The sequence below is a fragment of the Arachis stenosperma genome, chromosome 10 (genome assembly GCF_014773155.1).
Source record: "Arachis stenosperma cultivar V10309 chromosome 10, arast.V10309.gnm1.PFL2, whole genome shotgun sequence".
NCBI lineage: Eukaryota > Viridiplantae > Streptophyta > Magnoliopsida > Fabales > Fabaceae > Arachis > Arachis stenosperma.
In genome coordinates, this window is record NC_080386.1 from 53,866,002 (window position 1) to 53,880,898 (window position 14,897).

Genomic DNA, 14,897 nt, shown 5'->3' on the forward strand with positions numbered 1-14,897 from the left:
ACGAGTTGAAAAGGACAACGGAGTACGAACAAGCCTTCCGAGATTTCAAAATTCTTGGGGCAACCACCCATCCTTTCCAGACCACGGGAAAGTGAAGAACTCATTATACCTCGCAGTGGGAAGTCAGGCAATAGCCTCAGCACTAGTCAGAGAAGACGAAAGTGGGAAACAACCCGTCTACTTCATCAGCAAAGCTTTACAAGGGACCGAACTAACCTATCAACAGATAGAAAAAGTTCGCCTACACCCTCATACTCACCTCTCGACGACTCCACCCATACTTTCAAGCTCACACTATCAGAGTTCCAACCAACTAGCCAACCAAGGGGCAATAACAGAAGCCTCATCCGAGCTACATTACAAGACCACAACAAATCGGTCTCGAAGGCGGTATAAGGGATGTACTCAGGGTCAGCCACAGTAACACGCATTTAAACTATGAAATCCAGCTAATCAGACACGCTGTCCGGGATCTTAGTAGACATCTCAAAGACATAGGTCGACTATGGAATTACTACCAAACAACTCGGGCAAATAAGGAAACAACTCGGACAATAACAGTAAAACATAAAGTGACAGACGCGGCAGTAAAAGGGAAACCCCAGGACTCACACAAAAGTCCAAGGGCACCCTTTGGAGGCAACAACAGAGCAAAAACCCAAATACAAAAGTCAAAGCTTTACATCAAAAAGCATGCCAACTTCCACATTGCCCCACCAGAGGAGCTCATCAGTGTAACATCACCTTGGCCGTTCACAAAGAGGGGACTCGACCTCCTCGGACTATTTTTCCAAGGATCGGGACAAGTCAAGTTCCTCATTGTAGGGGTGGATTACTTCACAAAATGGATTGAGGCAGAGCCCCTAGCTAATGCCACTGCCCAAAGAAGTCAGAAATTCTTGTACAAGAACATTATTACAGGGTTTGGGGTTTCTTACTCCATCACCACAAACAATGACACTCAATTCACGGACACAGGTTTCAAGAAAAGAATGGCTAACTTGAAAATAAAGCACCAATTCACATCCGAAGAGCTCCCACAAGTCCTATGGGCATATCGGACAACTCCACACTTCACCATGGGGGAATCACCCTTCCGATTGATTTACGAAATGGAGGCAATGATCCCAGTAGAGATCGAAGAAGGATCCCCCAAGAATGATCTTCTACAATGAAGAGGTCAACTCCCAAATCCAAAGGAAAGAACTCAACCTACTTCCAAGAGTCCGAGAGAGAGCTCCGATCAAGGAAGAGGCGTTAAAACGTCGAATGGCCTCAAAGATACAATCAGAAGGTAGTACAGCGAAGCTTTGCCAACAACAACCTTATCCTAATCCGAAATGATATCGGAACAACTCGACCTGGAGAAGGAAAGCTAGCACCCAACTGGAAAGGACCAAGTTGTTTAGAAGAACTGGGGAAAGGTTGCTACAGACTGCCCGAACTTGAAGGGCAAGAGCTACCAAGGTCATGGCATGCCTGCAATCTAAAAAGGGCGCCAGGCCGAGATCCAAAAAGATTGCCCGACCTAGAAAGGTAAGTACTAACATGTACACACTCTTATCTTTATATTATTGTTTAAAAGATTGCAGATTCCCTAAAAAGTTTCCTACCAAGACGCCCGACTACGGCAGGTCGGCAAGGTGAAACACCAAAATCATCGCCCGATCACGACAAAATCGGCAAAGATGAACACAGAATAATGTAAGAAGTTATAAAAGTAATCCCTGAAAGAGATCTGACAAAGGTCCAAGAAAGAGGATTACAAAAATAACTTGGAGAAGGGACTGACGTAAAGAAGTCGTCCCATAAACAAAAAGTTATAAAAAGTAATCCCTGAAAGAGACCTGGCAAAGGTCCAAGAAAGAGGGTTACGAAATAACTTAGAAGAGATCGACATAAAGAAGTCGGTCTCCTACAACAGACAAGTTATAAAAGTAATCCCTGAAAGAGATCTGACAAAGGTCCAAGAAAGAGGATTACAAAAATAACTTGGAGAAGGGACTGACGTAAAGAAGTCGTCCCATAAACAAAAAGTTATAAAAAGTAATCCCTGAAAGAGACCTGGCAAAGGTCCAAGAAAGAGGGTTACGAAATAACTTAGAAGAGATCGACATAAAGAAGTCGGTCTCCTACAACAGACAAGTTATAAAAGTAATCCCTGAAAGAGATCTGACAAAGGTCCAAGAAAGAGGATTACAAAATAACTTGGAGAAGGGACTGACGTAAAGAAGTCGTCCCATAAACAAAAGTTATAAAAAGTAATCCCTGAAAGAGACCTGGCAAAGGTCCAAGAAAGAGGGTTACGAAATAACTTAGAAGAGATCGACATAAAGAAGTCGGTCTCCTACAACAGACAAGTTATAAAAGTAATCCCTGAAAGAGATCTGACAAAGGTCCAAGAAAGAGGATTACAAAAATAACTTGGAGAAGGGACTGACGTAAAGAAGTCGTCCCATAAACAAAAAGTTATAAAAAGTAATCCCTGAAAGAGACCTGGCAAAGGTCCAAGAAAGAGGGTTACGAAATAACTTAGAAGAGATCGACATAAAGAAGTCGGTCTCCTACAACAGACAAGTTATAAAAGTAATCCCTGAAAGAGATCTGACAAAGGTCCAAGAAAGAGGATTACAAAAATAACTTGGAGAAGGGACTGACGTAAAGAAGTCGTCCCATAAACAAAAAGTTATAAAAAGTAATCCCTGAAAGAGACCTGGCAAAGGTCCAAGAAAGAGGGTTACGAAATAACTTAGAAGAGATCGACATAAAGAAGTCGGTCTCCTACAACGGACAAGTTATAAAAGTAATCCCTGAAAGAGATCTGACAAAGGTCCAAGAAAGAGGATTACAAAAATAACTTGGAGAAGGGACTGACGTAAAGAAGTCGTCCCATAAACAAAAAGTTATAAAAAGTAATCCCTGAAAGAGACCTGACAGAGGTCCAATAAAGAGTATTACTAGAAATAACTTAGAAGCGACAACAAGAAAAAGTCGGACCAAACAAAAGCTACAGCTTGGACCGACAGGAAGAAGTCGGACCAACGAAAACCACAGCTTGGACCGACAAGAAGTCGGACCAACGAAAGCTACAGCTCGTCGACACGAGAAATTGGACCAACGAAAAGCGTGCGCTAAAAGGGACATAGCTTTGCCCAAAAAGCCACGGCTCCGTGACAAGGCTATCAAAATTGTTCAGACCAACTAAAAAGGTTCTACCAAAGAACACTAAAAAATCGTCGGACAAGTTAGCCCCAAGGACCACCTCAACCAAGCAGGAAGTGGACAAAACCGGCAGTGATCAAAAGAGGTCGGACAACAAAATACCGACACTCTACAAAGATCCACAAAGGGGACAAAGACATCTCGCAATGGCCAGAGGAATGCCAGGAATGCTTTGCTAAAAGGTACGAAGTCTTGAAAAAGACACTACTTAAAAGGCAAAAGCACAAATCAAAACGGCGCTAAAAAGTCATCCAAACAGACTATAAAAGGTTTCCCATCAGGAACTATACCTAAAAAAGTTGTTGGATTATGACTAAAAAGCCCGAACAGTGAAGACAAACAAAGTCGGAAGAAGGCTGAAAAGACCTCTCAAACAAACTAAAAAGGTAAATGCCAAACTCGCACAAGATAAAACTACTCAAGATCGACCAAAGTCAGGATGCTTGAGTACGACTTCCCCCAATGAGAGCACGATCTCACGGAAAGATCGAACTCAAGCAGGGGCAAAGTCGTACAGGTCGACGTCAGCTAAGAAGAGGCGCAAATACAATCTCAAAAAAGAACAAGCCAAAAGGTTAAGAAAAAACCTTAAGGCTCAAAAGTGCTTAGCTAAAAGGGATACAATTCCACTCAAAGAAGGCACAATCTCAAACAGGGCTACGTACGTCATCCGAGACTAAAAAGGTTCTATACAAAGAACACTAAAAAGTCATCAGACAAGTCACTAAGAGTCCGGATATCAAGCCGCAAGGATAACTTCACCAAAGCAGAGGGTTGTCAACACAAAAGCAAGGCGTGATCCAGAAGGCAAGGGTAGAAAACCCACACTACTACTCAAAAGAGGACGGACTGTGAAGTACCAAACCTCTAGAAAATCTGCAAAAGATTTCAAAGCAATGAAGAATCAAAGCCGGACAGATGCTCGAGCACGACTTCCAAAGAGATCGAAGCTCTGAAAAGCATGATCTCATGGAAAGATCGAACTCAAGCAGGGGCACTGTTCATACCCTGGGTCAACCTGTCCGACCCGGGATGTTTAGCGACAAGCCGACCGACCTCTTCAGGTCAGACTATCCGACCTCTTCTAGAGCTCGGCTAAATGCCCGACCTCTTCTCAAAGAGCTCGGCTAAATGCCCGACCTCTTCTCAAAGAGCTCGGCCAAATGCCCGACCTCTTCTCAAAGAGCTCGGCCAAATGCCCGACCTCTTCTCAAAGAGCTCGGCTAAATGCCCGACCTCTTCTCAAAGAGCTCGGCCAAATGCCCGACCTCTTCTCAAAGAGCTCGGCCAAATGCCCGACCTCTTCTCAAAGAGCTCGGCCAACTCGCCAAAGGAGCCCAAAGCAGGCCCAAAACGAAGGAACATAGCCCAATCTAAAGGCGGCTAAAGCCCAGAAAGATAAAGGCGGTTCCCTTGAAGATAAGATGACCTCACTTAAAGATAAGATAAGATAACTAACTTATCCTATCCACAGGAGGCCACATCTCACCATTATAAATACACTGGAGCACCCAGGTATAACTCATACTCTGATTCTACATAAAACCTGTTTAATACCCATGCTAACTTAAGCATCGGAGTGTCATTGCAGGTACAACCCCCAGCCGCTCAGCACACCAAGCTCGGGTCACGGAACCCCTACCTCGGGTCTTGCCAGACGACCGAGCTACACGTTTCAGGTAACCCTCGGAACACTTGCTATCAATTAATGATTTGATTCAACATTTCAAGTATGTTGCCTTTTCTGTTGAGAAAGGTTTAATGTCTGAATCATATATTTTCTTGTTAGTCAAGTCATTATTTTTTTTTAAAAAAAATCAAATCTTTTTAAATTGTTTTTCAAATCATATCTTTTCAATCATATCTTTTTTAAAAGCATAACTTTTCAATCATATCTTTTTAATCACATCTTTTTCAAAATAGTTTTCAATCATATCTTTTTAAATTCTAATTTCAAAATCTTTTTCTAAAATTACTTGATTTCTTCTCCATTCTTAGTTTTCGAAAATCAATTCAAGTTTTTCAAAATGTTTTTAAAATCTTTTTAATTTAATTTTCGAAATTTCTTCCCCTCTTCTCGCATCCTTCTATTTATGGAGTACCACTCCCCTCAATGCACAATTCGAACTCTATCTCACTAAGTTCGAATTCTTCTACCTCTTCCTTCTAATTTTCTTTTTCTCTGACACCTCAAGAAATCTCTATACTGTGACATAGAGGATTCCATATTTTCTTGTTCTCTTCTCTTTCATATGAGCAGGAACAAAGACAAAGGCATTCTTGTTGAAGCTGACCCTGAACCTGAAAGGTCCTTGAAGCGAAAGCTAAGAGAAGCTAAGGCACAACTTTCTGTAGAGGACCTAATAGAAATCTTCAAAGAAGAAGAACCCATGGCAGCCGAAAGCAACAACAATGCCAACAATGCAAGGAAGGTGCTGGGTGACTTCACTGCACCTACTCCCGACTTCTATGGGAGAAGCATCTCTATCCCTGCCATTGGAGCAAACAACTTTGAGCTTAAGCCTCAATTAGTTTCTCTAATGCAACAGAATTGCAAGTTCCATGGACTTCCATTGGAAGATCCTCATCAGTTCTTAGCTGAATTCTTGCAAATCTGTGACACTGTCAAGACTAATGGGGTTGACCCTGAGGTCTACAGACTAATGCTATTCCCTTTTGCTGTAAGAGACAGAGCTAGGACATGGTTGGACTCACAACCTAAAGAAAGCCTGAACTCTTGGGAAAAGCTAGTCAATGCCTTCTTGGCAAAGTTCTTTCCACCTCAAAAATTGAGTAAGCTTAGAGTGGAAGTCCAAACCTTCAGACAGAAGGAAGGAGAATCCCTCTATGAAGCTTGGGAAAGATACAAACAATTGATCAGAAAGTGTCCCTCTTATATGCTTTCTGAATGGAGCATCATAGGTATTTTCTATGATGGTCTCTCTGAACTATCTAAGATGTCTTTGGATAGCTCTGCTGGAGGATCTCTTCATTTGAAGAAGACGCCTACAGAAGCTCAAGAACTAATTGAAATGGTTGCAAATAACCAATTCATGTACACTTCTGAAAGGAATCCTGTGAACAATGGGACAAATCAGAAGAAAGGAGTTCTTGAGATTGATACTCTGAATGCCATATTGGCTCAGAATAAAATATTGACTCAGCAAGTCAATTTGATTTCTCAAAGTCTGTCTGGAATGCAAAATGCACCAAGCAGTACTAAGGATGCTTCATCTGAAGAAGAAGCTTATGATCCTGAGAACCCTTCAATGGAAGAGGTGAATTACATGGGAGAACCCTATGGAAACACCTATAATTCTTCATGGAGAAATCACCCAAATTTCTCATGGAAGGATCAACAGAGACCTCAACAAGGTTTCAACAACAACAATGGTGGAAGAAACAGGTTTAGCAATGGCAAGCCTTCTCCATCATCTTCTCAGCAACAGACAGAGAATTCTAAGCAGAACCCCTCTGACTTAGCAACCATGGTCTCTGATCTAATCAAAGCCACTCAAAGTTTCATGACTGAAACAAGGTCCTCCATTAGAAATTTGGAGGTACAAGTGGGACAGCTGAGCAAGAAAATTACTGAACTCCCTCCTAGTACTCTTCCAAGCAATACAGAAGAAAATCCAAAAGGAGAGTGCAAGGCCATCAACATGGCCGAATTTGGAAAGGAAGGAGAGGCAGTGAAACGCCACTGAGGGAGACCTCAATGGGCGTCTACTGGCCTCCAATGAGTTCCCCAATGAGGAACCATGGGAATCTGAGGCTCAAAATGAGACCATAGAGATTCCACTGGACTTACTTCTGCCATTCATGAGCTCTGATGAGTATTCTTCCTCTGAAGAGGATGAGTATGTCACTGAAGAGCAAGTTGCTAAATACCTTGGAGCAATCATGAAGCTAAATGACAAGTTATTTGGAAATGAGACTTGGGAGAACAAACCTCCTTTGCTAACCAAAGAACTGGATGACTTGTCTAGGCAGAAATTACCTCAAAAGAGACAAGACCCTGGGAAGTTTTCAATACCTTGTACCATAGGCACCATGACCTTCAAGAAGGCTCTGTGTGACTTAGGGTCAAGTGTAAACCTCATGCCTCTCTCTGTAATGGAGAAGCTAGGGATCTTTGAGGTACAAGCTGCAAGAATCTCACTAGAGATGGCAGACAATTCAAGAAAACAAGCTTATGGACTTGTAGAGGATGTTTTGGTGAAGATTGAAGACCATTACATCCCTGCTGATTTCATAGTCCTAGAGACTGGGAAGTGCATGGATGAATCCATCATCCTTGGCAGACCCTTCCTAGCCACAGCAAAGACTGTGATTGATGTTGATAGAGGTGAACTGATTATTCAAGTGAATGAAGAATCCTTTGTGTTTAAGGCTCAAGGATATCCCTCTGTCACCATGGAGAGGAAGCATGAAGAGCTTCTCTCAAAACAGAGTCAAACAGAGCCCCCACAGTCAAACTCTAAGTTTGGTGTTGGGAGGCCACAACCAAATTCTAAGTTTGGTGTTGAACTCCCACATTCAAACTCTAAGTTTGGTGTTGGGAGGTTCCAACATTTCTCTGAGTATCTGTGAGGCTCCATGAGAGCCCACTGTCAAGCTACTGACATTAAAGAAGCGCTTGTTGGGAGGCAACCCAATGTTATATTTTATCTATTTTCCTTTGTTATTTTATGTTTTCTGTAGGTTGATGATCATGAGAAGTCACAAAATCAATTGAAAAAGCAAAAACAAAATGAAAAACAGGAAGAAAAACAGCACACCCTGGAGGAAGAACCTACTGGCGTTTAAACGCCAGTAAGGCTAGCAGATGGGCGTTTAACGCCCAGTCTGGCACCATTCTGGGCGTTTAACGCCAGAAAGGGGCACCAGACTGGCGTTAAACGCCAGAAAAGGGCAAGCACTTGGCGTTAAACGCCAGAAATGGGCACCAGCCTGGCGTTTAACGCCAGAATTGGCTCAAAATGCATTTTTGCATGCCGTTTGGTGCAGGGATGCCTTTTCCTTGACACCTCAGGATCTGTGGACCCCACAGGATCCCCACCTACCCCACCACCCTCTCTCTTCTTCACCCATTCACCAATCACCTCACCCACTCTTCCCCAAAAACCCTTCACCTATCAAATCCCACTATTCTCTTCACCACTCACATCCATCCTTCATAAAACCCCACCTACCTCACCATTCAAATTCAAATCACTTTCCCTCCCAAACCCACCCATAATGGCCGAAACCTACCCCTCCCCTCACCCCTATATAAACCCATCTTCACTCCTTCATTTTTACACACCCTAAACACTACTTCTTCCCCCTTTGGCCGAAATATAAGCCTCCTCCATATCCTCCATTTTCTTCTTCTTCTACTCTCTTCTTTCTTCTTTTGCTCGAGGACGAGCAAACCTTTTAAGTTTGGTGTGGTAAAAGCATTGCTTTTTGTTTTTCCATAACCATTTATGGCATCCAAGGCCGGAGAAACCTCTAGAAAGAGGAAAGGGAAGGCAAAAGCTTCCACCTCCGAGTCATGGGAGATGGAGAGATTCATCTCAAGGGTGCATCAAGACCACTTATATGAAGTTGTGGCGTTGAAAAAAAAAGTGATCCCCGAGATCCCTTTCAAACTCAAAAAGGGTCAACTTTGATCAAAGGTTGGACCAAGTCCTCATAAACATTTGTGAAGAGGGCGCTCAATGGAAGAGAAACTCAAGAAGGAAGCCGGTTCAACTTAGAAGGAGACATCCTCATTGATGAGGACAAGCCCATCACTAAGAAAAGGATGGAGCAAACAAGAGACCCCACTCATCATGAAATCCCTGAAATGCCTCAAGGGATGCACTTTCCTCCACAAAACTATTGGGAGCAACTAAATACCTCCCTATGAGAATTGAGTTCCAACATGGGACAACAAAGGGTGGAGCACCAAGAACACTCCATCATCCTCCATGAGATTAGAGAAGATCAAAGAATCATGAGAGAGGAGCAACAAAGACAAGGAAGAGACATTGAGGAGCTCAAGCACTCCATAAGACCTTCAAGAGGAAGAACAAGCCGCCATCACTAAGGTGGACCCGTTCTTTAATCTCCTTGTTCTTTATTTTTCTGTTTTTTGAAAATTTATGCTTATGTTTGTCCATGTTTGTGTCTTATGATCATTAGTGTCTTAGTGTCTATGCCTTAAAGTTATGAATGTCCTATGAATCCATCACCTTTCTTAAATGAAAACTGTTTTTATCACAAAAGAACAAGAAGTACAGGATTTCGAATTCATCTTTAAAACTAGCTTAATTAGTTTGATGTGGTGACAATACTTTTTGTTTTCTGAATGTATGCTTGAACAGTGCATATGTCTTTTGAATTTGTGGTTCATGAATGTTGGCTCTTGAAAGAATGATGAAAAAGGAGACATGTTACTGAGGATCTGAAAAATCATTAAAATGATTCTTGAAGCAAGAAAAAGCAGTGAATACAAAAAAAAAGAGAAAAAAAAACGAAAAAAAAAGAAAGAGAAAAAGAAAGAAAAAGAAAGAAATAAAGTTGTGATCCAAGGCAAAAAAAAGAGTGTGCTTAAGAACCCTGGACACCTCTAATTGGGGACTTTAGCAAAGCTGAGTCACAATCTGAAATGGTTCACCCAATTATGTGTCTGTGGCATGTATGTATCCGGTGGTAATACTGGAAAATAGAGTGCTTTGGGCCACGGCCAAGACTCAATAAGTAGCTGTGTTCAAGAATCATCATACTTAACTAGGAGAATCAATAACACTATCTAGATTCTGAGTTCCTAAAGAAGCCAATCATTCTGACTTTCAAAGGATAAAGTGAGATGCCAAAACTGTTCGGAGGCAAAAAGCTACTAGTCCCGCTCATCTAATTTGGAGCTAAGTTTCATTGATAATTTGGAGTCTATAGTATATTCTCTTCTTTTTATCCTATTTGATTTTTAGTTGCTTGGGGACAAGCAACAATTTAAGTTTGGTGTTGTGATGAGCGGATAATTTGTACGCTTTTTGGCATTGTTTTTTAGTATGTTTCTAGTATGATTTAGTTAGTTCTTAGTATATTTTTATTAATTTTTAGTTAAAATTCACTTTTCTGGACTTTACTATGAGTTTGTGTGTTTTTCTATGATTTCAGGTATTTTCTGGCTGAAATTGAGGGACCTGAGCAAAAATCTGATTCAGAGACTGAAAAGGACTGCAGATGCTGTTGGATTCTGACCTCCCTGCACTCGAAGTGGATTTTCTGGAGCTACAGAAGCTCAATTGGCGCGCTCTCAACGGCATTGGAAAGTATACATCCTGGGCTTTCCAGCAATATATGATAGTCCATACTATGCCCAAGATTTGATGTCCCAAACCGGCGTTCAAAGTCACCTTCAGAATTTCCAGCGTTAAACGCCGGAACTGGCACCAAAGTGGGAGTTAAACGCCCAAACTGGCACAAAAGCTGGCGTTTAACTCCAAGAAGAGTCTCTACACGAAAATGCTTCATTGCTCAGCCCAATCACACACCAAGTAGGCCCAGAAGTGGATTTTTATGTCATTTACTCATCTGTGTAATTCTTAAGCTACTAGTTCCCTATAAATAGGACCTTTTACTATTGTATTTTCATCTTGGTTCTTCTGGTTCCCTCTTTGGGACCGAAGCCAATGATCACTCTTGTTCTTATGTATTTTCAACGGTGGAGTTTCTACACACCATAGATTAAGGTGTGGAGCTCTGCTGTACCTCGAGTATTAATGCAATTACTATTGTTCTTCTATTCAATTCCGCTTGTTCTTGTTCCAAGATATCACTTGTTCTTCAACTTGATGAATGTGATGATCCGTGACACTCATCATTATTCTCACCTATGAATGTGTGACTGACAACCACCTCCGTTCTACCTTAGATTGGGTGAATATCTCTTGGATTCCTGATACACGACGCATGGTTGATCGCCTGACAACCGAGCGCTCGCCTGACAACCGAGCCAGCCATTCCGTGAGATCAGAGTCTTCGTGGTATAGGCTAGAACTGATGGCGGCATTCAATAGAATCCGGAAGGTCTAACCTTGTCCGTGGTATTCTGAGTAGGATTCAATGATTGAATGACTGTGACGTGCTTCAAACTCCTGAGGGCGGGGCGTTAGTGACAAACGCAAAAGAATCACTGGATTCTATTCCGGCCTGATTGAGAACCGACAGATGGATAGCCGTGCCGTGACAGGGTGCGTTGAACATTTCCACTGAGAGGATGGGAGGTAGCCACTGACAACGGTGAAACCCTTGCATAAGCTTGCCATGGAAAGGAGTAAGAAGGATTGGATGAAGACAGTAGGAAAGCAGAGAGACGGAAGGGACAAAGCATCTCCATTCGCTTATCTGAAATTCTCACCAATGGAATACATAAGTATCTCTATCTTTATCTTTATGTTTTATTCATATATCATCCATAACCATTTGAGTCTGCCTGACTAAGATTTACAAGGTGACCATAGCTTGCTTCATACCAACAATCTCCGTGGGATCGACCCTTACTCGCGTAAGGTTTATTACTTGGACGACCCAATGCACTTGCTGGTTAGTTGGGCGGAGTTGTGATAAAGAGTTGAGATTGCAATGAGCGTACCATGTTGATGGCGCCATTGATGATCACAATTTCATGCACCACTAATCTATGGCAGACAGACAGGCAAAGAATAATTGGAGCTGCTCTCTATGACCATCGGACCTTAGTCAGAGGAAAGATTGTTCATACCCATCCTGACAAAATCAGGGAGATCTTTAAGCTCCCTCAACTGAAAGATGACCCAGACTCCTTTAATAGGAGAATGATGAGGGTAAATAAAGGTCTGGACAAGATTCTAGAGGATATATGCATCCCTGAAGCCAGATGGACCACCAGCACGACTGGCATCCCAAATCAACTCAAAAGAGAAGATCTCAAACCAGTAGCCAGAGGCTGGCTGGATTTCATTGGGCGTTCCATACTGCCCACCAGCAACCGTTCTGAAGTTACCATTAAAAGAGCAGTGATGATTCACTGCATCATGTTGGGAAAAGAAGTATAAGTCCATCAACTGATCTCGTGTGAACTATACAAAATAGCAAACAGGAATTCCAAGGATGCCAGATTGGCCTATCCAAGCCTAATTTCTATGCTCTGCAAAGATGCTGGAGTGAAGATGGGAATAACAGAGTATATCTCAGTTGAAAGGCCAATCACTAGAATATCAATGGACAGACAACAGCTGCAGGATGATCCAATCAAGAGGAGAGCACAGGAAGTCCTCCCAGAACTTCCTCAATTCGAATATTGGGAACATATTGAAGCATCTATCTCCAAATTGCAAGAAGCTATGGACCAAATAAAGGAAGAACAGAACAATCAAAGTAGCATGCTTTGCAAACTGCTTAAGGAACAAGAAGAGCAAGGGCGTGATCTAAGGGAGCTGAAGCGCCAAAAATTAATCCTTGAAAAGCACCCCACAGACTAGAGGAACATCTACTTCTCAAAACACAGGTTGTTGAGTTCTAATTTTAGCTTTAACTCTGTGATAGTGTTATTATAGAAATTTACCTTAGGAGATATATAGTAGTAGTAGTAGTAATTAGTATATCTATTATGGTTTTATTTCCAATTAAGTTATAATTTATTTTTCTCATCATCATCAGGCATGAATAAAATAGTAGATAATTAGAATCAAGAAGTAATTTATTTTTTTCGAGTTCTTAATAATAAAAATTATAATTAACTATATGTGGTGGCAATACTTTTTGTTCTCTGAATGAATGATTGAACTGTGCATAATTTTTATCTTGAATTTTATGAATATTGGCTCCTGAAAGAATGAGGAACACGAAAAATACTATTGATGATCTGAAAAATCATGAATTTGATTCTTGAAGCAAGAAAAAGCAGTGAAAAAAAATTTTATATATTTTTTACAAGAAATCATTGGATTAAGAAGAGGATCCAAGGCTTTGAGCATCAGTGGATAGGAGGGCCCAAGGAAGTAGTTCCAGGCCTAAGCGGCTAAATCAAGCTGTCCCTAGCCATGTGCTTGTGGCATGCAGGTTCAAGTGAAAAGCTTGAGACTGAGTGGTTAAAGTCATGATCCAAAGCAAAAGAGTGTGCTTAAGAGCTCTGGACACCTCTAACTGGGGACTCTAGCAAAGCTGAGTCACAATCTGAAAAGGTTCACCCAGTCACGTGTCTGTGGCATTTATGTATCCGGTGGTAATACTGGAAAACAAAGTGCTTAGGGCCACGGCCAAGACTCATAAAGTAACTGTGTTCAAGAATCAACACACTACACTAGGAGAATCAATAATACTATCTGAATTCTGAGTTCCTATGGATGCCAATCATTCTGAATTTCAAGGGATAAAGGGAGATGCCAAAACTGCTCAGAAACAAAAAGCTACTAGCCCCGCTCATCTAAATTAAAATCTGAGCTTCACTTAAAACTCGGAGATTTTATTACTCCTTAATTTCTTTTTATCCTATTTTATTTATCTAGTTTCTTGAGGACAAGCAACAGTTTAAGTTTGGTGTTGTGATGAGCGGATATTTTATACGCTTTTTGGGGGTAATTTCATGTAGATTCTAGTATGTTTTAATTGTTTTTTAGTAGAATATTAGTAGTTTTTAGGCAAAAATCATATTTCTGGACTTTACTATGAGTTTATGTGTTTTTCTGTAATTTCAGGTATTTTCTGGCTGAAATTGAGAAAGCTGAGCAAAAATCTGAGTTAGGCTGAAAAAGGACTGTTGATGCTGTTGGATCCTGACCTCCCTGCACTCGAAATGGATTTTCTGGAGCTACAGGAGTCCAATTGGCGCGCTCTCAACGGCGTTGGAAAGTAGAAATCCAGGGCTTTCCAGCAATATATAATACTCCATACTTTGCACAAAGATAGACGATGTAACTTGGCGTTAAACGCCAAGTACATGCTGCTGTCTGGAGTTAAACGCCAGAAACACGTCATGATCCGGAGTTGAACGCCCAAAACACGTTATAACTTGGAGTTCAACTCCAAGTAAAGCCTCAGCTCGTGGATAGCTTTAGTCTCAGCCCCAGCACACACCAAGTGGGCCCCAGAAGTGGATTTCTGCACCAGTTATCTTAGTTTATTCATTTTATGTAAACCTAGGTTACTAGTTTACTATTTAAACAACTTTTAGAGACTTATTTTGTACCTCAGGACATTTTCAGATCTGAATTTTATACACTTTGACGGCATGAGTCTCTAAACCCCATTGTTGGGGGTGAGGAGCTCTGCAGCGTCTCGATGAATTAATGCAATTGTTTCTATTTCACTCAAACGTGTATATGGTCCGATCTAAGATGTTTATTCGTGCTTAATTATGAAGGAGGTGATGATCCGTGACACTCATCACCTCCCTCTATCCATGAACGTGTGCTTGAAAAATACCTCCGTTCTACATCAGACTGAATGAGCTTCTCTTAGATTCCTTAATCAGAATCTCCGCGGTATAAGCTAGAATTGATGGCGGCCACTCTTGAGAATCCGGAAGGTCTAACCTTGTCTGTGGTATTCTGAGTAGGATTCAAGGATTGAATGGCTGTGATGCGCTTCAAACTCGCGATTGCTGGGCGTGATGGCAAACGCAAAAGGATCAATGGATCCTATTCCAACATGATCGAGAACCA

At 41.6% G+C, this 14,897-nt stretch overlaps 1 non-coding gene across 1 annotated transcript; it reads right to left on the minus strand.

Moving 5' to 3' along the window:
• Nucleotides 1-6,017: 6,017 nt before the first annotated feature.
• Nucleotides 6,018-6,125, minus strand: LOC130958444 (small nucleolar RNA R71). The gene has a single exon (XR_009077564.1). It is a non-coding gene; the product is annotated as a small nucleolar RNA R71 (small nucleolar RNA).
• Between the last annotated feature and the right edge of the window lie 8,772 nt (nt 6,126-14,897).